This window comes from Schistocerca piceifrons, chromosome 4, assembly GCF_021461385.2.
Source record: "Schistocerca piceifrons isolate TAMUIC-IGC-003096 chromosome 4, iqSchPice1.1, whole genome shotgun sequence".
Lineage (NCBI taxonomy): Eukaryota > Metazoa > Arthropoda > Insecta > Orthoptera > Acrididae > Schistocerca > Schistocerca piceifrons.
This window is the reverse complement of record NC_060141.1, coordinates 606,993,897-607,018,320: the sequence shown is the minus strand read 5'-3', so window position 1 is coordinate 607,018,320 and position 24,424 is coordinate 606,993,897. Positions and strand designations below refer to the sequence as shown.

At 43.2% G+C, this 24,424-nt stretch overlaps 1 protein-coding gene across 1 annotated transcript in view; it reads right to left on the bottom strand.

Moving 5' to 3' along the window:
• Nucleotides 1–23,016, bottom strand: part of LOC124795303 (alpha-tocopherol transfer protein-like) — a 74,489-nt gene extending 51,473 nt beyond the window's left edge. The window contains exon 1 of the mRNA XM_047259272.1: nt 22,969–23,016. The gene's annotated coding sequence lies outside the window, so the exon portion shown is untranslated. The remainder of the gene's footprint in view (nt 1–22,968) is intronic.
• Nucleotides 23,017–24,424: the final 1,408 nt, after the last annotated feature.

Here is a 24,424-nt window from a genome sequence, read left to right as displayed (position 1 = left end):
GGGGATCCAGTATTAGAACAGAATTTAAAAATCTTTGGAGGACGTAAGGTCAAATAAGGCTGAAGGGATAAATAACATTTCATCAGAAGATCTAAAATCATTGGAGGAAGTGACAACAAAACGACTATTCACTTTGGTGTGTAGAATCTGTGAGTGTGGCGACGTACCATCTGATTTTCGGAAAAAAATCATCCACACAATTCCGAAGACGACAAGAACTGATAAACGCGAGAATTATCGCAAAAAATGGTTCAAATGACTCTGAGCACTATGGGACTTAACATCTGAGGTCATCAGTCCCATAGAACTTAGAGCTACATAAACCTAACCTAAGGACATCACACACATCCGTGCCCGAGGCAGGATTCGAACCTGAGACGGTAGCAGTCGCGCGGTTCCGGACTGAGCGCCTAGAACCGCATGGTCACCGCGGCCGGCGAATTATCGCACAATCAGCTTAACAGCTCATGCATCCAATCTGCTTACAAGAATAACAAACAGAAAAATGAAAGAGAAAATTGAGGATCCGGTAGATGAAGATAAGTTTGGCTTTAGGAAAAATAGAAGCACGAGAGAGGCAATTCTGACGTTGCGGTTGAGAATGGAGGCAAGACTTAATGTAAAATAGTGCGAGATGTTCGAAATCCTGAAAAATGTAGGGGTAAGCTATAGGGAGAGACGGGTCGTATACAATATGTACAACAGCCAAGAGGGAATAATAAGAGCATACGACCAAGAACGTAGTGCTTGTATTAAAAAGTATGTAAGACAAGGATGTAGCCTTTCACCTCTATCGTTCAATCTGTACATCGAGGAAGGAATGATGGAAATAAAAGAAAGGTTCAGGAGTGGAATTAAAATTCAAGGTGAATGATACGATTCGCTGATGACATTGCTATCCTGAGTGAAAGTGAAGAAGAATTACACCATCTGCTGAACTGAATGAATGGTCTAATGAGTACAGAGTTTGGATTGAGAGTAAATCGAAGAAAGACGAAGATAATAAGAAGTAGTGGAAATGGGAACAGCGAGAAACTTAACATCAGGATTCGTGGTCACGAAGTAGATGAAGTTAAGGATTTCTGCTACCTATGCAGTAAAATAACCAATGACGCACGGAGCAAGGAAGACTTCAAAAGCAGATTAACTATGGCAAAAAAGGCAGTCCTGGCCAAAAGAAGTCTACTAATATTAAATATCGGCCTTAAATTTAGAAAGAAATTTCTGAAAATGTACGTCTGGAGTACAGCATCGTATGGTAGTGAAACACAGACTGTGGGAAAACCGGAACGGAAGAGAATCGTAGCATTTGAGATGTGGTGCTACAGACCAATGTTGAAAATTAGGTGGACTGATATGGTAAGGAATCAGGAGGTTCTACGCAGAATCGGAGAGGAATGAAAAATGTAGAAAACACTGATAAGGTGAAGGGACAGGATGATAGGACATCTGTTAAGACATTACGGAATAACTTCCATGGTAGTAGAAGGAGCTGCAGAGGGCAAAAACTGTAGGGGAAGACGGAGATTGGAACACATCCAACAAATAATTGAGGTTCAAGTGCTACTCTGAGATGAAGAGGCTAGCGCAGGAGAGGAATTCGTGGCGGCCACATCAAACCAGTCAGAAGACTGGTGGAAAAAAAAAAAAAAAAAAAAAAAAAACAGTGATTGTCTTTAAGTTGGTTAGTACTTCCAAGTAGATATTGCTGGAGCAAGCCATTAATGCTTACTTCCCCCTTGGTAGCAGGACAGGTGTTGCAGTTTGGATCCGTGAATGCAAAACGTGTAGTGTATACTGACAGGCATAGGCCACTTACGGTGCAGTGCGACCATGTCGACAAAATCAGGCCGTACAGGTTGTGGTGTGTTTGTGGGAAGACGGTTCCGTGCAGGGGACAATAACCGACACACTGTTGTGTGTAGATGTTAAGGTACCACATATAAAAGTATCTGCCCTGATAAGCGTTACAACCTGTACATATTTATATCAACAGGCAGTTCCATTTCACCACGGACAGCAGGAAGTCATGCATTTGTTTGTGGGGGATCAATTTTCTGTTCTCTAAATTAGAAGGTGGGATAATATATTTGGTAAACATGCAGCTGCCATGAACAATCGCTTGCAGGTTGTTCAAGGGTCAGAGTAACTGTAATTGCATAAAATCCCACGATTCTGAGATTTGAAGCTCAAACCTTTTCAAAGTAAAATTCTGAAATAAAATTCATAATGACGGTAATAATGCATAGTCTGAGATGGTATTCATGCACTATTTTTAGAACTTAATGTTAATCTTCTTCGTTTTCCATCTTTTTTCTCTCAAAAAAATGGAAAAAATTGTATCCTAATGTTCAGTATTTGATTTGTAAACAATATTGTTAAACTTTTTGTGGTATTTTCAGTGGATAACTGTAAAAGAAGTAAAAAGTAAATATAAAAAGCCGCAGCACCTGTGAATCATGATGAGGCCATTGTCGCTCGCCTGCTGCTAATGTTTCACAGCTGTCAATCATAATCTACGTACAGCGTGAGCCTAAGTCCAGAGTGAACCCAAATACTTATTATTTAACTATTTCGTCCACGTTCCAGACCAGGGCATGCTTCAGCCTTAAAACTAAAATAAATATGTAATAAAAAGAAGCTCAAGCCTATTTAACTTTAATCTTTATGAAAATGGTGTTAATAAATGAATAAAAGTTTTTTAATTTATATTAATTGTTGTTACATTATTGTGATACACAACCATCAAGAACAGACTGTCAGCTTCACCATGATCCATAATTCACTGAAGGCCAATATAAGGTTCTTGAGTGACATGGCAAATTGTCAGGGTCAGAAAATATAGCAGAATTTACTGAACGTTAACCCAAAAAGTAGCAAACATTTAAGAGATATCTTTGTGAAAGTTGTTTTCTTTTACAGTAACTGACATGTGAATATTATTAATAATAAGTCAGTTTATCATTTCTCGTCCGGTCTGAAATTAATTAGGGTACACATTTTATATACATTGCGTTACAGGGTATAAGTCCAGTTTTTTTTTTTTGTCTGAGTGCAGTGTACTGAACAACATTACACCAGCATACGCTGCATATGGAGGGTAATAGTTATACCTATTAGGCACAGAATGTTTTTAGGTTTGTTAGTACTTCCAAGTACATGTGCCACGACCAATCCATTAAATCTTGTTATCCATTTGGCAGCAGGTCACTTACTGAAGAATGGGCATGTCGAAACAAAATGGTTAGTCAGTACTGATAGGTGTACTCGACTTAGTTATGCAGTTAAGACCTTGCAGAAAACATCAGGTCATAAAGCTTATGACGTGTTTCAGAGAAGAATAATCGACAAAGAGAAAGAATATCTAACACACCTGACTCAGTACCTATCACAATATCTGATCTTAGACCCCTGAGACCAAATACTGAGGTGACGAAAGTGCGACGGAGGGCAAAATTCGCGCCAAATTCATATTTCCCCCCTCTGTTCCACTCGAGGATCGCGCGAGGGAAAAACGAAAAAACGACTGTCTGAACGCCTCAGTACGAGCTCTAATTTCCCTTATCTTTGAATGGTGATTATTGCACGATTTGAAAGTTCATGGTAATAATATGTGCTCTACATTCTCGGTGAAGATCGGTTTTCGGAATTTAGTGAGCAGCCCCTTCCGTATAGCGCGCCGTCTATCTGCAAGCGTGTCCCACTTCAAACTTTCTATGAGATTCGTAACGCTCTCGTGATGGCTAAATGTACCAGTCACAAATCTTGCCGCTCTTCTTTGGACCTTCTCAATCTCTCGAATCAGACCCAACTGGTAAGGGTCCCATATAGACAAGCAATACTCTAAGACTGGACGAACTAACGTATTGTCAGGCGATCTGGATGGCCAAATCCTTCGCTCGCATTGTCCAGAATGTTCTTCAAATCAATCTCAAACACTTGATGTCCAGTGACAATGCCATCGTTTCCAACATGATATTTTCATTCTGCAGTGGAGTGTGCGCGGGTATGAAACTTCCTGGCACATTAAAACTGTGTGCCGGACCGCTTTGGAAGGTAGGAGACGAGGTACTGGCAGAAGTAAAGCTGTGAGGACGGGACGTGAGTCGTGCTTGGGTAGCTCAGTTGGTAAATCACTTGCCCGCGAAAGGCAAAGGTCCCGAGTTCGAGTCTCGGTCCGGCACACAGTTTTAATCTGCCAGAAAGTTTACATTCCATCGTTGTTTGGAAACATTAAGTCCATGAACGGCTGCAAATAATCTCATATTAGCCGAACATTACTACTCCCAGATAATGATCAGTTCAGTTGGACCAGAAGACCTATTCAGTTTTCTTGTACCGCAGCCTACACCATTGCGGAGCCACTACCAGCTTACATAGTCCCTTATTAACAAATGGTGTCCATGGCTCCGGGGGGTCTGGGTCATATCCGAACACTACTATCAACACTTACCAACTGAAACAGTGCTCATCTGATCTGTCCACGGTTTTCCGGGCGTTTATGGTAGAACCGATATGGTAACGAGCCCAGGAGGATGCTGCATGCGATGTTGTGCTATTAGCGAAGGCACTCATTTTGGTCGTCCGATTCCACAGCCTATCAACGTCAAAATTCGCCGCTGTTTCCTGATAGATACTTTCATATTACGTCCCACATTGACTTTTGCGGATATTTCACTCAGAGTTGCTTGTATTTTAGCACTGACAACTGTAAACAAACGCTGCTGTTCTCAATCGGTAAGTGAATGTCTTCGGCCGCCGTGTAATGCCTGAAATGTAGTATTTTCGGCACACTCTTGACACTGTGTATGTTGGAATTTTGAATTCCCTAACCATTTCCGAAACAGAACGTATCACGCGTCTAGCTCCAACTACCATTCCGAGTTTGAAGTCTTAACTCCCGACGTACGGCCATTATCGTGTCGGCAACCGTTTTCACATGAATCAAGTGACTACAAATGATAGCTTTACCAATGCATTGTCCTTTTATACCCTGTTGACGCGATACTGTACACAGGGTGTTCGCAAATTCCCATTACTGACATATAGGACTTCTAGAGTGGAGTGAGTATATAATATTTTGAAATGGAACCCATATCCGGAAACGTACCGTTCCCGTTCTACGACGGTTTCAAGTCAGATGTGTAATGCGCCCACGTCTGCTGAGCGAAAGAGAAAAGTGTCAGAGTTGCTTGCCCTGGTATGCAATAGGATAGACAGGATGATGTGTACTACGTCAGACAGTTGCCTGATATTATATTGCATGAGTACTGTTCTGTACGTACAGTATACTCCGTTCTTTTTTTGTTTTGGAAGATGTAAACATGTTATGTTTAAGTGTTTGTACTAAAAAACTGTGTTTCCTTCGGAATTGTTACCTGATAATTGTACTGCTTCGCTCCTAATTCATTTCCTCAAGCGGAAGAGGATGAGTTAAGCATCTGAGCTGAAACCACCGTAGAACGAAAACGGTTTGCATATCGCCATGCCATGACTTTTGTCCCCTCACTGTATATCTATGTGATTTTAGAGACAAATATTTTTCGGTGTGAACCTTCTGGTGTAAATATTTATTGTGTGATGCGCCTCTTACCACTGTGTAGCATAAACTACGGGCAAATATGTATAATAATAATGAGAACTAGAATAACAAAAAACGAATATTACAGAAGCCGAGGGTGGCCAAGATTTCGGCTCGCTGGCCATGCCCGGGCCCCAGTGCTAAAGCCCTCAGCCCCGTTTCACATTTTTCCTAGCGCCATGCCACGCTGTCTGAACGCGAGGAGGGAGAAGAGCGGAAAGCAGCGAACGCGCCGCATTTAAATGCAAGTACTGTCACACTGCATGTGACTTGGTTTATACATTTCACATTTCTTAGCCACATAGATAGCAAACGATACAAGTTTTCAATATTAATTAATTATTTTGGGTGCGCTGAAGATGTTCACTACTGGCCATTAAAATTGCTACTCCACGAAGATGACGTCCTACAGACGCGAAATTTAACCGACAGGAAGAAGATGCTGTGATATGCAAATGATTACCTTTTCAGAGCATCCAAAAAAGGCTGGCGCCGGTGGCGACAAATACAACGTGCTGGCATGAGGAAAGTTTCCAACCGATTTCTCATACACAAACAGCAGTTGACCAGCGTGTCCTGGTGAAACGTTGTTGTGATGCCTCGTGTAAGGAGGAGAAATGCGTACCATCACGTTTCCGACTTTGATAAATGTCGGATTGTAGCCAATCGCGATTGCGGTTAATCGTATCGCGACATTGCTGCTCGCGTTGGTCGAGATTCAATGACTGTTAGCAGAATATGGAATCGGAGGGTTCAGGATCTCAACGGCCTCGTATCACTAGCAGTAGAGATGACAGGCATCTTATCCGCTCATGGCTGTAACGGATGGTGCAGCCACGTCTCGATCCCTGACTCAACAGATGGGGACGTTTGCAAGATAACAACCATCTGCACGAACTGTTCGACGACGTTTGCATCAGCAGGGACTTACAGCTCGGACACCATGGCTGCAGTTACCCTTGACGCTGCATCACAGAGAGAAGCGCCTGCGGTGGTATACTCAACGACGAACCTGGGTGCACGAATGGCAAAACGCATGTTTTCGGATGAATCCGGGTTCTGTGTACAGCATCATGATGGTCGCATCCGTGTTTGGCGACATCGCAGTGAACGCACATTGGAAGCGTGTATTCGGCATCGCCATACTGGCGTACCACCCGGCGTGATGGTATGGGGTGCCATTGGTTACACGTCTCGGTCACCTCTTGTTCGCATTGACGGCACGTTGAACAGTGGACGTTACATTTCAAATGTTACGACCCGTGGCTCTACCCTTCATTCGATCCGTACATTTCAGCAGGATAATGCACGACCGCATGTTGCTGGTCCTGTACGGGCCTTTCTGGATACAAAAAAATGTTCGACTGCTGCCCTGGGCAGCACATTCTCCAGATCTCTCACCAATGGAAAACGTCTGGTCAATGGTGGCCGAGCAACTGGCTCGTCACAATACGCTAGTCACTACTCTTGATGAACTGTGGTATCGTGTTGAAGCTGCATGGGCAGCTGTACCTGTACACGCCATCCAAGCTGTGTTTGACTCAATGCCCAGGCGTATCATGGCCGTTATTATGGCCAAAATGGTTGAATGGCTCTGAGCACTATGCGACTTAACATCTGAGGTCATCAGACGCCCAGAACTTAGAACTAATTAAACCTAACTAACCTAAGAACATCACACACATCCATGCCCGAGGCAGGATTCGAACCCGCGATAGCGGTCGCTCGGTTCCAGACTTTAGCGCCTAGAACCGGACGGCCACTCCGGCCGGCTATTACGTCCAGTGGTGGTTGTTATGGGTACGGATATCTCAGGATCTATGCACCCAAATTGCGTGAAAATGTAATGACATGTCAGTTCTAGTATAATATATTTGTCCAATGAATACCCGTTTATCATCTGCATTTTTTTCTAGGTGTAGCAATTTTAATGGACAGTAGTGTAATATAATATTTATCTAGTATAAACTCTCGGCATGCCGACAGACACAGACAGTTTCACAGAGATTCGCACTCAATATCTGACGTAATCGTGACTTATATAGTTTCATAATCGAAGAAAAGTCTTTTGTAAGTATGTCGATCGAAATATTGTAGCACTGTTGTAGCCTCATTATTGAGAGTTGAAATATCTGCGTGAGTAAAGCGTTGTAGACGTCCTGGACAGTTTTAGCATAAAAATATTTGTCACTGAAACATAAATTACCTTGCACGTCAGTCAGTTATGTCTGCACATGCAAAGGGTCCCTTTCAACTGAAAAGGTAAAGGGACTCTAAAACATCTAGAGATTAGGTATAAGACTGACAGTATTCTCAAAACCTTTATAAAACCGTTATTTTAATTCGTGCAAGGCTACAATGAACTCTTCAAACTTCGCACCTTCTTTAACACCTGTGAGCTAAGGGAACAGTACTGTCTTTATTAGAATGTGTCCCGTCTATAAGGCGATTTTCCTTTCGAATGCAGCTTCATCAAATCTGAAAGAAATAACCTTGCAACGGTTTACAGTAGTCAGTGCGCAGTCAAGTGCACTTAAAATTCGAAGTCTGCAGTCCATTATTTCTGATGCTCTAATTTTCCTTCCTGAACTTATTCTCCCTTCATAAATTCAACAACAGCGTATTTCAAATCGGAAAATGGTTTCAGGCATGCCGCTTCACTAAACCAACGTACTTTGTAGTGTTATTTGAAGTCATCATACTCTTCGTTCATTTCCATTGAAAATTGTCTCTGTCAATTGAATCACTGGTACGATTTCAGGGATTTTACTGTTCCTACCCCCAATTTAAGTGCTCCATGCGTGCAAATTTTGCACAGAGTGCCTCTTGATGTACAAAACAACAAGTACCATCTGTCGATCGTTGCAGTTTTTGTGCTTTTTAATTGCCATAAAAATGTATAAATTCTCTTTGTGTGGTACTGTAATGTCGTTCCATACAAATAAGCAATACCCGTCGCTTATGCGAATTGAGAACTGTCATCCCTCCCTTCTGCCATTTCCATTCGTTTTAAAGGATTGTGCTAGGCTGCCTCTTTTTGGGCAAATAGCCACTGGGCCTGTCAATTTTCTTCATACCATGACCAAATACCGAATGGTAAACAGTGCTGGTACTACGATTCTGCCGAGCTCAGGGAGCTGTGCCGACCTAAAGATGCCGGACAACAATGCTAAATGAAATGTCGCGCTGTTCCGAGTGCGTCCGAGAAGAGCCGAGCAGAGCCGAATGACAGGCCTGGCGCTGGCCAGCACACGCTGCATGCGTGAAGAAGTGTGGCACGCCGTGGCGGGCCCAGGAATAAGCGAATGGCTGGGGGCAGGGTGACCCAAAAGATCTTTCATTTTCTTAATTCGCATTCCAGAACCACAATATCAAAAAACCCTCCAGCTCTACACCTCAAACCCGAAGACATCAGCGACGGCGATGTTTGGAGTACAAGATAGTAACGAACGTGCTACACCGAGATGAGCAAAAAAAGAAGAAAACGCGTTGCTCTTTTGACGGAGGAACGTAAGCAAGTCCATTCACAAAAAAATGAAGGTAATCTGAGCTTCAAAGACAGAAAAGTTCACTGCCAAATGTAATAACATTTAAAGTTATGCCGGCTGCTGTGGCCGAGCGGTTCTAGGCACTTCAGTCCGGAACCGCGCGACCGCTACGGTCGCAAGTTCGAGTCCTGCCTCGAGCATGGATGTGTGTGATGTCCTTAGGTTAGTTAGGTTTAAGTAGTTCTAAGTTCCAGGGGACCAATGACCTCAGATGTTAAGTCTCATAGTGCTCAGAGCCATTTGAACCATTTAACATTGTTCTTGGTGACGCCATCGAAATAGCAACAAAAATGATAGTAATAATAATAAAAAGTTCACAACTTTCTTTCCCTTGTCAATCCTCACCGACCTAGCCTTTCAAAAGCCAATCCTTTCAGGTTATTCTGCTGGGCAGGGACGTTCCAGAGCGGATACAAGTTGGGCAAGCTCTGGAGAAGCAGATCGATTACCCAGTTCCTAAGGATGTTATGATGAAAAGGTTGGGCCTGCATTCACCAAAATCGAATCGCATGAACTCAACAGTAGCCAATACATGCACAGTGCAAGCCTGGCACTAATTCGAGACAGAACTCGTAACACCCGACAGACGATAGTCACTTCAACAGAGCTGCTTCATTTCTCTTTTACATGTCGGTTACACTCTGCGAAGATTATTACGAATGGGAACCAAGTTTTTCACGACGGCACTTATAAGTAAAACACTCTCGGTATTCTTGCCGCGTCAGTTCTGGATAAAATTTCGAGCTTTCGACGATTACCTCCATCGTCATGATTAGGAGCCGACTGTCTTCACTGCTGCTGTGGTAGCCTTTTTTATTGCCCGTGGACGGCTTGTGATTGATCGCCTTATAATTGGTCGGCGATTACGTTTTGCTGTAGCATACGGAAAAAGATCCGCCAGCATTTTGCTCCTGAAACTGTAAAGTTGTTCCGGCACGTGATGACGACCACCTACTTCTTGTATGGTAACAAATTTTATGAAATGACGGAAGGTATGGCGATGGGCTGTCCGTTGTTTCCATCACTGGCGGACTCTTTTTATGGAGAATTTTGAGGAACGTGCATTAAATTCGGATCCCCTCGGTCCATCCTTATTTTATCGTTACAATGGCGATATATTTATGATCTGGCCATACGGCGCATAAGCTCTTGAACAATTCATGGAACACATGAACAGCATACATTCGAACATCCAGTTCACTGTCGAGATGGAGAAGGAAGGGAGACTGCCTTTCTTAGACGTTTAAGTACAACGACAGGTGGACGGGTGTCTTGGCCACTCTGTAAACCGTGAGCCGACGCATACCGATTTATACCTGAATGAACAGAGTCTCCATCATCCTGCTCAGAACAGGCCCGTTTTGAGCACGTTGGTATACAGAGCAAAAACTGTTTCTGAGGAGGACCACTTAAGGTCCAAAATTAACCACCTGAAGTACGTGTTCCGAAAGAATGGCTATGGTGCACGCGATATAAAGGCAGCGTGTTCCAAAAAAAGGAAACGTGAAAATGCTGCACACTCATAGGATGAAATACCGATTGCGGTTCTTCCTTTTTGTGGCGCGATTTCCAGCAAAATAGGAAGAGTCTTGCGTAGAAGAGGTGTAAGACCGATTTTACGTTCTCCTAAGAAAATTGAGGAGATAATGCGCCCAATTAAGGACAATCTCGACCTCAGGGTCCTTGTAGATTACACTATACCCTGTGAGTGTGAAAGCAATTATACAAGTCAGACGATTCGTACCATTTCCGACCGCTGAGCAGAACACCAACGCCATATTAAAAATAGAGAACTGGAGAAATCGGCAATTGCGTAGCACAGCCTCACAAACAAACATAAAATATTGTTCGATGTAACAAAAAATTCTGTCCCATGCCCCCACGTACTGGGATTCTGTTATGAAGGAGGCTGTTGAAATAAGAACGAGCCAAAATAACTTTAACCACGATAGCGGATACCATCTGAGCTGTGCACGGAAACGAGCGCTTGATGCAGAGAAGCAACAGAGACGTTCCTTCCAAGGTTTACGTTCCAACGGAAGCGGTGGCGCCACCGGCGCACACAGGGACATCGTCTGCAACAGCAGTACGTAATCGCCGACCAATCATAAGCCGATCAATCAGAAGCCGTCCACGGGCTATGAAAAAGGATACCACAGCAGCAATGAAGATAGTCAGCTCCTGACAATGACGATGGAGGTAATCGCCTAAAGCTCGAAATCTTATCCAGAACTGACGTGGCAAGAATACCGAGAATGTTTTACAAATTATTACGAATGGGTTCAAAATACGACACGCTCAGAAGCAAAATCGAGGAGCTGAAAATTTCTGGCCACCAGATAGACAAAATTCTATCACTTGCACGAAAAAGGCAAGACTCGGTGGATGGCGTCGTCCAGTAATTAATCTCACTGATAAACATCTGGGCGAGAATACTGTGAACGTCATTATTAAAGGGATAAATTCCGTGCTCACTCCAAACATTCCAGAAACAGCAGATAACTTCAGCTCCGTGGAGCATGTAGCAGTTGCGCTTCTACCGGAAGCAGAAGAAGAGATTAGCCGCTAAATCTGTAGGCTCTAGTGTTCCAAAACGAGCTGCTACGAGAAATTTGCGAAAGATTAGGAAACTGCAATTCGGCCAGCTACACTATAAGTGTAATGCTTCGGTCCTAATGTCACCTTTGGACTGCAATAAGATTTTCTATCTTTAGAATGACTTTCGATGCAGATAGATACATGTCGATTCAACGACTAAAATTGAAGCGAAGATGAAGAGCAACCAGTACTCCAAGAGCGACTAAGCAGCGGCAGCTGTGAGTGCGTTCCAGGGCGGTGCTGTCGGTGCTGGAATACTGATTACTCTTCGTGACCTCGGGCATGGATGTGTGTGATATCCTTAGGTTAGTTAGGTTTAATTAATTCTAAGTTCTAGGGGACTGATGACCTCAGAATTTAAGTCCCATAGTGCTCAGAGCCATTTGAACCATTTATTCTTCGTGTTGTGCTGCTCATGGCAACACATATCGAAAAATACTAATATCGCACTACAATAACTTGGAATCACTCTAGCAGTAGGTGCTCGTGAAATTACGTTTTAAGAATATTTTTATTCGTAACGATAAACAAACTGACATTCCCGTCGACATTGGGCGTCGCATGAAATACTTGACGATTAGTATTTGTTCGGACTGACTCTAGCTAAACGTTGCAAACACGGTATATGCCTTCTGAAAATTATAATGAAAATGTTTGAAATCACTGAAGGCTAACAAGTATATTTTAATCCTAAATAATTACTAGTTCTTGCAGTTGCACTTCTACAATTCAAAAATCTGCCGTGAGGAAAATGACGCAGAAAGATGTAAATGAGAGTGATGTTTGTGAGAAGTTGTACCGGGGAGTATTACGTTTGTGACCTATCACTTTCCTACACTCATCACCGTCACAAATATACAACCCTGTTCACAGGTGCATTAAGATCTTAAAAAGTTTGAGAAAGACTACGAATTCTTTAATATTGCGAACAGTAAGTAAACATATGCAGGCATTTGGTCTTTATATATCATATAATGGGTAGAAAGCAATACTGAAACAGTTATGGCTGGAACCCATCTCTAAATTTTTTGAACTGACATTACGTGTGAAGAATTTTGACATTGGAAATGTGAGGCATAAAGACTGTCAGTAAACAGAATTTGCAAACTCAATCAACATTACTGCGGTTGCTTGCGCTAATCACAAGAAGATTGTCATTCATACAAGCGTAATTTTTCTTGTGCTCTTATACCTTGATGACGTCAGATAGTTTTCCATTATCGAGGGGAAGGAATCTACAGGACGGCATACAAATCAAATCACCAAGTCACTTAAGACTTTCTCCATGCGAAATCCCCGATTCGTTCAGCTGAAACAAACCCTATACTAAATAGCATTAATCAACAGGAAAGACAGTTTCAAAATATTTAGACACGAAGTCATTCTAAGGTCGTAATCTAACGTATTTACAGGAACTCTTAATTTAGAACAATCCATTTGAAGCCAGTATCATAACTAAATTGCCCCAGGCCAGTATCAGAACGATTTAAAAGAAAATTAGAAAATTTCCACCGTCGCGGAAGAGCGATTAATACTGTTTCACATTATCACATTGCTGTACTCTGAATGTTTCACTCTGCAGCTAAGTGCTGTTCGAAATTTTGCTGACAGACTAGGACTGTGCCTGGCTGCAGAGAGAAAAGAAAGTGACAGCTGTCTTTTAGCAAATTAATACAGTCGTTTAGAAAAAAACGACAATGTTTTTGAACTGGCCTTGCTGCTTGCAGAGAATAGTGTACAATCTGCTCCGAAGAATGTCGCTCAGCTGACGCGCACCCCAGCAACCTGCTGGTCGTGTTGCACGGAAAGTTCGTAAACGATAGACCTGTTCTTCAGTTTAGGCTGGAGAGATTTTGAGCGTAATTCAGTAGTTTCTCTCTCTCCCTCTCACTCTGAGTTAAACACATTGGTTTAAGATAACGGAGACCCTACAGAGTGCCAAGAATTTACCATTTCTTGAAATAATGACGTAAAAACCAAACGATACTTAGTGTGTTAATATCCACGGTCTGGCTTTTAGAACCGCTAGACCTAACAATCGAATCCTATACAATACACTGAGACCCACTCAGTAAGTATCTCAAGTTCTTTCATTTACACCACTGAACGCAGCAGAAGCCACACTTGAAATTGTGAGTGCCAATTCATATGTTTACGTACGTTTACAAACATCTAGTAATTGCCTCTTAATTACGATTTCTCATTTGGGACGAAGATTCTTATTACGTAGTCCAAATGTAGAGGGGTTCTAATTTTCTAGTATTCTAGTGGAGATAGAGACTGTCAACACCCCTTCTATTATGTGACACGCTGTTTCTATGGGGTATTGATGTCATATGACTGTCTAGGCTCTGGACAAGCGATTCGCAAATCACGTAACCGAAAATTGCTGTAATAAAGTACTTCATGAAACATGCTGGTTGTTGTCAGTGGGGACAACTGGTACATAATCTAAACATTACATAATCTAATTCAAACTGAAATACCAATAGATTAACTAAACAACACTACGATCAGGATTGGATCAAACAATGTCACCCTAATTGAGAGAGTCGATGACGTGGCGGTTGCTTGTCCCAGACGGATATTTCCACTTACAGACGAGTTTTCAATTCAGATGTCTTAGATTCCGATTTACTGCACAACGGAAAGTGTTACGGCGTAAAGCGAAGCGCCGGCATGCCAGTCAGGAACGAGAGAGCAGAGAGGGCTGTGGAAAAGACGTCAGTCGATAGCACACTGACGGACCCCTGTTCAGGACGACAATGCGACAGCAGTGGCTTCTGTGCAAAGAGAACATAAGCGCTGCGCCCGACTGGGCGCGGCCAGTTCTACAGTAGCTTGAAGACTTGCAGCTAGATAGAAGTGTCAAAGTCCATTACTTTGCTTGTACATTCTACTCGTACATAGAACTTGGAATTGTTATACTGTAGAGATTTCTTATTTTGACTGTCGTCCTTCGCTTGCGACACATCTGTTAAACACTAACACGAAGTTAGGTATTGTCATTTTCTTTTCGTAGTAGAACCCATTAATACGTATTCACTTGAGTACGTCTAGCGATCCGAGAAAGCAGGTTTCCTAGACAACGTATATTTGACGACTAGGCAAAATTCAACAGAAAGAATGCCGACCCATAACAGCTTTACATGCCCATCTTGAATCCGGAATATAAAATAGGGTTGATTATTTTTCTTTGTTCTGACATTTACACCACACTGCATACATTCTCTAGTCACTGCTTCTTCTGAAACACTGTGTCACTGTCGGGGATTCCGTACCCAGGCGGCTGCTGGGTGGGTGTTCCCGTACTCGGAGAACTGCACGGATCTTTGAGTTTCATCGGCTGTCTAACTGTACAAAGAAGCAGGAATTTCATTTATGACAGTAAACCTAGTGGCTAACAAGACGCAGAGAAGTGGCTACACTGAGCTACATCAGATTGTGCGTCAGTTTGTAGGAATTGTCGTTATTATCAACATTATAGCCATTCCAGTTATATGATGTCTTGAAGGATAACAGGGTTGATGGGGACAACGAAGTACCACAGCAACGTACCACCATTTACCTTTTTTACATGTTCTAGCGTGTCCTTTGGGTTATAAAAGTGCTGTTGCTACAGTCTTCTTCCAGTGAGATACGGCCCTCCCTCATCGAACAGGAAGTCATCGTTCGACGTCTGTGAATGTGTGAGTTTCTTGAGTCATCGTCAAAATAGTACGTCGCACATGTAGCATCTGCGTATTCATTCGTGTATAAGTCAGACCCAACCCCCAAAAGAAACCAGGCTTCGTCACCACCTCATACCGTAAGCGCAATATATGTCTTTTCCATAGCAAAAGACCAGACTACTGCTGCAGTTTCTTCGCCATCATCCAGGGAAGCGGATAGACATGGGCCACGTAATAAGCCCTGTGTAAGACTTATGTATCCAGTATTCGGACGTTCTGGAGCGTGTTAAGAGGACGCCTTTCATGTTCTAGTATCGCTTCTTGAATTTTGTTCGTTACAGACTTCCAGTTGAGCGTCGCCATTTAAAGTGAGCAACGATCAATGGTGATACCAAGAGACGTATGCCGATCAACAGCAGTAGCTCTTGGAACAACCACATCATGAAAACCTCGCAAAGTAAGAAGCCTGCGTTTTCCTTCATTAAATAGTGCTTCTGAACTCCAACAATAATTACTGACTACAGCCTTCAGTCGAGGTGTCTCCGCAGGACTGCGGAGCAGAACCATCACGTAATCCTCGTATGTACGAACAGCTATAGCCCCTCCGGAAAGTGTTCAACTTTTCAGCTGGGATGCTAGATCCGAAGTAAGGACACCTGACACAACACTTACCAAGTCGTCGACGGCGGGCTGCTTTGAGGCACTCCCCGACGGTATTTAATGGGGACGTTAGTTGGCCACTAACAACCAGCGAGATGTGTTGTGTGCGTACTGTAAGACCTTCGATACACACACCATCAGATTATTTGACTTGTCGCTCTAACGAAGTAGGCGAGTGTCAGCAATATGTCTCGTAGTCTTATCGTGGCGTGTTTATCTTCTGCCGTTAGGTCAGACGATTCAAATGCCACTTGCACGCTTAGAGTAGCAGATTGACAGTGACCAACTTTAAACAGAACTTGATTAATTTTCACACACATTTATTAAAATAATAAAAATCATAAACCCTACTTAACTTGATTCTGGATGCTATTTACAAATGACAATCTCAAGTTCCTTTGGTCTTGGTACCTTAATCTTATTCTCACATATCTCTGATACTTGACAAAAGTGTCTATACATTTATCTTCATGGCTATGTACAGGAATATGATAATCTTATTAGGCGCAGACTGAAACTTGACTATAGACTGGTACAGACTAATGTAGACTAATGCAGACTAATGCAGACTGACTGATGAGAGGTCTGTACACTCGTTATAATACCTCGCACGGTCAGGTATCACTGCGCAAGTGTGAGCCGCGAGGAGAAAAGGTTCTACATTAGCAGCAATCTCATTGGCTGCATTACATACTAATACGCGGATCGGCGGAAGCAGAATTTGGTCCGTCTCTAAGACAGCGCCATCTCGTAGTGCGGAGACGGACGAGCGCTGCACCTGTGCTATTGTGCTTAGCGGGGCGCGCTCTAGTGGGAAAGTTGTGCACGCGCTGACTACGCGAAATTATGCACACAACAAGATGAAATACCCATAAACAGAGAGCAACCACCGTGTGTCAACAGCAAAGTCAATTGCCTCCAGAATCCGAGGCAAAAAGTCTCGAATAACACGATAAAATGCCTTATCAGAGTCTAGAAAGCTAAGGGCACAAGAGACGGAAATTACAGCAGCCACAAAAACTACGTCACGACACTCGACTATAGGGGTAAAAATGGTACGACCAGGTACGCAGCTTTTAAGTGGTTCAAATGGCTCTAAGCACTATGGGACTTAACACCTGAGGTCATCAGTCCCTTAGACCTAGAACTGCTTAAACCTGACTAACCTAAGGACATCACACACATCCATGCCAATGGCAGGATTCGAACCTACTGCCGTAGCAGCAGCGCGGTTCCGGACTGAAGCGCCTAGAACCGCTCGGCCGCATCGGCCGGCTACGCAGCTTTGAGGCTTTGCAACAATCGTCTCCATCAGAGCCGACATCTCACTATTATCTGCCCTCGCCACAGACTTATATTCGGTGTTTAACAAAATAAGTGGGCGAAAGCTATCACGGGATTAAAACAACTTTTCTCACTTTGAACGAGGTCGTCACTACCTTGCAGCACTTCATTCAAAAGGGAATAAGACACGCACTGTATCAGGTTGTGCCATTACGACACGTGGGAGAATAAATACAAGGGCGCCGGCGACGGGTCTGATGCCGAAGCAAATGGTATAAGGAAGTCAGTTCTTCCGCCACCAATAACGTGGCTTGAATCGCATTTTTAAACCTTCCATTTGTATTCTCTTCAACGTCAACAATCCTGCCTTTCAAGCCTAATATCCGCACTTCGCAGAGCGGCATGATCAGCAGCATCATAAAGTTCACTCAGGATGGAGTAGTAATATTCGTAAGTTCGTCGGAAGTCTCACGCTTTGTAGCACAGAAAAGTATCAAATCTTGCCTGAGCCCGATTTTGCCAGCTGTGTCCACCAGTCAACGAAGCAAGAGCATTTCCCAGTGGACGGTAGAGTGTGCTCCCACACGGTTCGCCTCACGTCATAGAGAGAGGAGTCAGCTAGGTGAGCGATGTTTAACGTCCATGAGGAGGGCGGAACAATTTGACTGGTTGCCTTTCAAGATTGAGAGCTGTAGTTACAGGGTAGTAATCCGTAAAGGAAACTGGGATGACTTCAACATTAAGAATACTATCGCGCAGGCAGTCTGATAAGTAAAATCCGTCTAATGTGCTACTAGAAGTTGCAGTAAAGTGGGTAAATTTAATTAACGCCGGGTATGTACATGTCCAGAACTCTTTCAGACGTAAGTAGCGGACCAATTCGTGGAATTCACTAGAGAAAGTAAAATTTGGAGATTGATCTGCTGGACGCAATGCACAGTTAAAATCATCACCCAACAGAATACCCGGGGAACTATACGCAACAGATAAACAATTTCATCTGTATAAAAACGCAAGCGATCCACTGTGCGACTAGTGCCAGACGCGCATATAAAAGAACCAAGGTAACATTAAAAAGCTGACAACCTATGCCCATGCCAGAAGCCAACATTTGCACCTCAGCAATAGGAATGCCTACGCTAAAGAATAAGGCATAGCCCGTAGAATGTTAGCGTGCTACATTAAAGATTTTACGAAAACCAGCTAAGGAGAAATGGCTAAATAACACCTCTTGATGTCTGCGCATGAATCATAAATGAATTGACACAGCGAATCGAATCGCAATCATGGTTGCACACGATTAACATTTAAGGAAAGGAACATGTGGACTTGGGTCACTGACCACAGCCGTACAGGGGTGTAAGGAACGAACTGCAGATTTGGGTGGACAGCTGAGCGTCAACGTCCATTGCGGAATCCACAGATGAATCAGACATCGGGAACCAAGACCCCAGTCATCGCAACCTCTCTTCTTAGATTGCTTACGTGCCACCGCACGGTCAGTTGTATACGCCGTTCCTGTCCTCTACGTGCTATAGCGGACACTGCAGGGGGAGGTGCGGGAGGGGTCATAGTCGCAGCTTCCTGCCCCTCAGAAAAGTGTCATGTAATGCAGGTCCAGTCACCAAGGTGGAATCAGTCTGTGGAACCACCACTGTAACAGGTAATACTTCGTCGCTAATTTTATTCTCCTCTGGAGTTGCTGTAGGCGTCAAATTCAGAGAAACGGTTGAAGGCGAAGGAGCAAGAAAACACTGGCACGTCTCTCAGATCGTAACGGGGGACACAAAGAGGAAGGGAGCCACCCAGCTCCCTCTCCACACATAGCCAACTGAGAAGGAGCCACCTCGCGTGCAGCAGGGATGCTGAGGTAACTTTTTCGCCACTCATCGTATCACGGACGGGAGGCATCGTATCACTGAGAAAATCAGTGGACAAAATCGATGCGGAGGAGGTTAGGGTAGAAGAAGGCGCAGCCAAATCCTGCTCCTAACCATTGTGAGTAGGACGTCCCTTGTTTGTCAGTGTTGCAGGCTCTATCCTGGGGGAATGGGATTCTGATATAGTTGCGGAGGTACCTAACCTAACCTAACCGTCTGCATAAGTAAATACCCAACGTTAGTTAAATTTACCCGATTATCAGATCGGTGGTTTCTTTCCTGCGATCCGAAACGGAAGTAAATTCGACTTTGGGAGTGGATGTAAAAATATCGGCTAACCTTAATTTGCCACACTGCACTAATGACGGCCTTAATACGATCATACGATCACCCTCTAGACCTACATATATATTCCGCTAGCCACCAATCGGTGTGTGGTGGAGGGCACAGTTCGCGCCAAAGTCATATCCCCCCCACTGTTCCACTCGCGGATCGCGCGGAGGGATCCTCGGTGAAGATCGGATTTCAGAATTTAGTGAGCAGCCCCTTCCGTTTAGCGCGCCGTCTATCTGCAAGTGTGGCCCACTTCAAACTTTCTGTGAGATCTGTAACGCTCTCGCGATGGCTAAATGTATCAGTCACAAATCTTGCCGCTCTTCTTTGGACCTTCTCTATCTCTTGACTCAGACCCAACTGGTAAGGGTCCCATACAGACGCCGGCAGAAGTCGCCGAGCGTTTCTAGGCGCTACGGTCTGGAACCGCGCGACTGCTAAGGTCGAAGGTTCGAATCGTGCCTCAGGCATGGATGTGTGTGATGTCCTTAGGTTAGTTAGGTTTAAGTAGTTCTAAGTTATAGGGGACTGATGACCTCCCATAGTGCTCAGAGCCATTTGAACCAACCCATACAAACGAAGGCAAGCTATATCCTTTGTCGAAGGACTGCATCGCTTAGAATTCTACCAATAAACCGCAATCTAGAGTTTGCATTACCCGTTCCTTGTGTAATCTGATCATTCCATTTGAGATCATTTCGAAAAGTCACACCCAGATACTTGACGGACGTTACCGCTTCCAAAGACGGGGCATTTATTTTGTACTCGTACACTGGGGATTTTCGCCTAGTTATACGCAGTAGGTTACACTTACTAATATTGAGAGACAACTGCCAGTCATTACACCACGCATTGATTTTCTGCAAATCCTCATTGATTTGTTCACAACTTTCGTGTGACACTACTTTCCTGCAGACCACAGCATCATCGGCAAACAGCCTCAGGCCGCTGTCAATACCATCAACCAGATCGTTTATGTAAATCGTAAAAAGTGGAAGACCTATTACGCTTCCCTGGGGCACACGTGAAGTTACTATTGTTTCTGTTGAAGTCACCCAGTTCAGGACGAGATAATGCTCCCTTTCTGTTAGAAAACTTTCTATCCAACCGCAAATGTCATTGGACAGACCGTAAGCGCGCACTTTTTGTAGCAAGCGACAGTGTGGAACTGAGTCGAACGCCTTTCGAAAGTCGAGAAATAAGGCATCATCCTGGGAGCCGGTATCTAGAGCCTGTTGTATATCATGCAGAAAGAGGGCCATCTGTGTCTCGCATGACCGCTGTTTCCTAAAACCGTGCTGGTTTCTGCAGATGAGCTTCTCAGAGTCTAGAAAGGCCATTATGCCTGAACACAAAATATGTTCCATGATTCTAAAACAAATAGATGTCAGTGAATTTAGCCGGTAATTATGCGCATCCGATTTTCTCCCCTTTTTATATATTGCTATGACCTGGGCCTTCTTCCAGTCCCGTGGAACTTTCCTGTGTTCCAATGATCTCTGATGGATAAGAGTGGTGCTATATTAGTAACATAGTCAACATAAAATCTTATGTGGATACTGTCTGGGCCAGATGCCTTCCTGGCCTCTAACGATCTTAACTGTTTTACAATCCCAGATACACTAAACACTATGTCAACCATCCTTTCGTTTGTTCGATGATTGAAAGGGGGAATGGTGCTGCAGTCCTCTACCGTAAATGAGTTTTTGAAAGCTAGGTTTAGAATTTCGGCCTTGTGTTTATCATCATCAGTTACATTACCCGTACTGTCAGCTAGAGAAGGTGTTGAATTATTAGTAGTGTTCAAAGATTTTACGTACGACCAAAATTTTTGGGGGTTATTTTTGGAATCTGCAGATAAAATATTGCTTTCAAATTCATTAAAAGAATCCTTCATTGTCCTTCTGACAGCTGTTTTCATTTCGCATAATTTCTGTTTGTCAGGGAGGCAGTGACTACGTTTAAAATAACTGTTCAAAATTCTCTACTTTCTCAGTAACTTCTCAATATGTTTGTTGTACCAAGGTGGATCCTTTCCCTCCCCTATACTTTTCCTAGGCACATATTTCTCTAGAACATGCTGAAAAATACCTCGCGGGCAATTAGACCGAACGTGTCCACTTTCATTACACAGGAAGCAGGTTCCTTCTTGACCAGTATACATAACACGGACGCGGTAACGGTACATTTGTTAATGTGATGGAATACTGCGTTTAACATGCATTGCCAGTAAACGAAATCCACTGTAGCACTATAATATATGTCGAGTAGATCAGCGGTTAGGACGGATGTTTCTCACCTCACTATAAGGAGTCAATATGTCCTTTAGAAAGCGGCCATCTACCTCCGGCGGGACATTGAACACCCGTACATTGGTATCGTCAATTTCAGGATCTACGACTGACACCATACTAACGATGCTCTAACGGGACTTGAGGACCATGTCGCGACAGAAATATTTCAACGTGAAGGGGATCCATAAATTTCATGTAAAATGTGTACTCGTCTGCTTCAAAATAAGAGGTGTGGACGTGATCGGAGTTCACATGAGTTGCATCGACAAGCCAGTCGTGGATTTCGAGAGACCCTGGCGGCAAGTGTCGCGTTGTTTTATCGAAAGTAAAGCTCACAGTACCTTTCCGTGGAATACACGTGGAAACGAAGGTAGACGTAGCGGAGAGGTCGACCACGTTGCAAGTAGACGGACACAAACAGAGAGTAGGGCGGGGCGGAAGCGCTACGACTCACTCGGCAGACAGAACAACAGTAACGAGGAATATTTCACCCAAACGACGCTGCGGCAAGTGAGAAAAACAGTAACCTTCCCGCTCGAAGCGAAACTGCACTTACTTAATACGAGGACGCTCTCATGAATTGTAACTGCGATGCCGACAATTATGATCTCTGTTAAAGAAAATCTACGAATAACACCCCGTACTGATTTACATCCTTGAAGTAACAAACTGAGTGCTACTACTGTGCGAGATAGTCATGAGCTCATAAAAATCTGAATAGTACCAGGCACTTAAGACATCTCCTCTCCGTTCAGTCGTCGTTTCTCAAGAATCCATTCAACACTCATATCGAAATTAAATGGTAGAGGAAAGGTAGCTAGGCTACTGCTATACGTACTATTCATCCAAAAGACAAAATTATATGAATGCCTAGCTTATGAAGTACTGATTTAGGCTCAGAACAGAAATACGAGTTCTGCACAGAAAATTCCGAAACTCCACAGAAGCATGTTTCATATGCTATCAGCTTTTTAACACGTCACCTACGGAGTGCTACGGAATCCAGCGGAACTCCGGAAATGGATTTATGTTATTAGGGAAATATTCTACGATATATTTCTGCAGGACAAAATAGCATATAGACATGTGAAGTAGAGAATAACTGCTTATCGGCAGTACCTGTCCAACGAGAGCTCCTTCCTCCGCGTGTCTTGATTCTGGGGCTAATGCGCTGCTACTGACACCACAAGAGACGGCTGGCTGGTTCTAAGCCTGTGAGCAGTCAAGGACGTCCACAATCCCTGCTGCACCTTCGCTCCTGTAGCAGCAGCAGCTTTATTCTTCAGTAGATCTCTTTTTACAAAGTAACAGTACATGTCGAAGTATTTACAAGTTCAGACCAATTTAAAATATGCTAATTCGTATACACATACATTTACAGAATTCTAGTTACAGACACTCATTAGATTTACTCCTGATATGCTAAACTTTTTTTACAAATAACTTATTAAGTAATGTAATCCCACACTGTTCAGTCTATCCCACTATCAGTCACTGCACACACTATACATACATCGTTTCACTCACTACACACACACACACACACACACACACACACACACACACACACACACACACACACACACAAACACATTGGTAATCTCTGGGCCATTTTCTGTACCACAACTTTCCGTCTGCTCTCCTGAAAAACTGAGTTATCATCCCTCTACAATGAGTGAGATGTTGAGCTCATGAGCTCAGAAAGTGGTGTAAGTATTGTGCAATGCATAGTTTGGGGTAAGTCTTTCTAGGAAAGGAAAAAAGAAGGGAAAAAACACTGTGCGAACGTAGGACAATCGTTAGATTTATTCCTGGTATACATTTTTTTTACAAATAACTTATTAAATAATGTAATGTCACACTGTCCAGTCATAACTATCAGTCACTGAACACATTATACACACATCGTTTCATAACACTTCACACTCTACACACACAAACACACACACACACACACACTGGTGATCTCTGGGCCATTTTCTGTACCACAGTTCCCCACTTGCTATCCTCAGAAACTGAGTCAGCATCCCTCTATAGTGAGTGAGATGTTCAGCTCAGAAAGAGCGAGAGGTGTTAGTATTGTGCAATGCATAGCTTGGGGGTAAGTTTTTCTAGAAAACGAAAAGGAAGGAAAAAAACATAGTGTGAAGGCGTTACGTGGAACGTTGTATATTTTGTAATCATTATTATTATGTATTTGTGTAGCATTGTTTTTACCAAACCCCTACTCTGTTTTATCAAAGTAATCGTTCAATGTATAAAATGTATTGCATAACTTCTGCTTTTTAGCTGCCTTTTTAAATAAGTGTATATTTGCCATTTCTTTTATCTCTTTTGGTAATTTATTGAACAGTTTTATTCCTTGGCAGAAAACGCTGTTTTGAGTCTTATGTTTATTTTTTCTTGGCAAATGAAGTTGAGTCTACCTCCTGTTCCATAGTCATGGGGAGAACTGTTTGTGCTCTAATTTCCAACGTTATTTTTGATGTGTACAAGTGACTGGGAAAAGTATTCACACGGAACAGTTAAATTCCCCAGTGTTTTGAAAAGATCTCTCCAATGAGCTCGATTACCA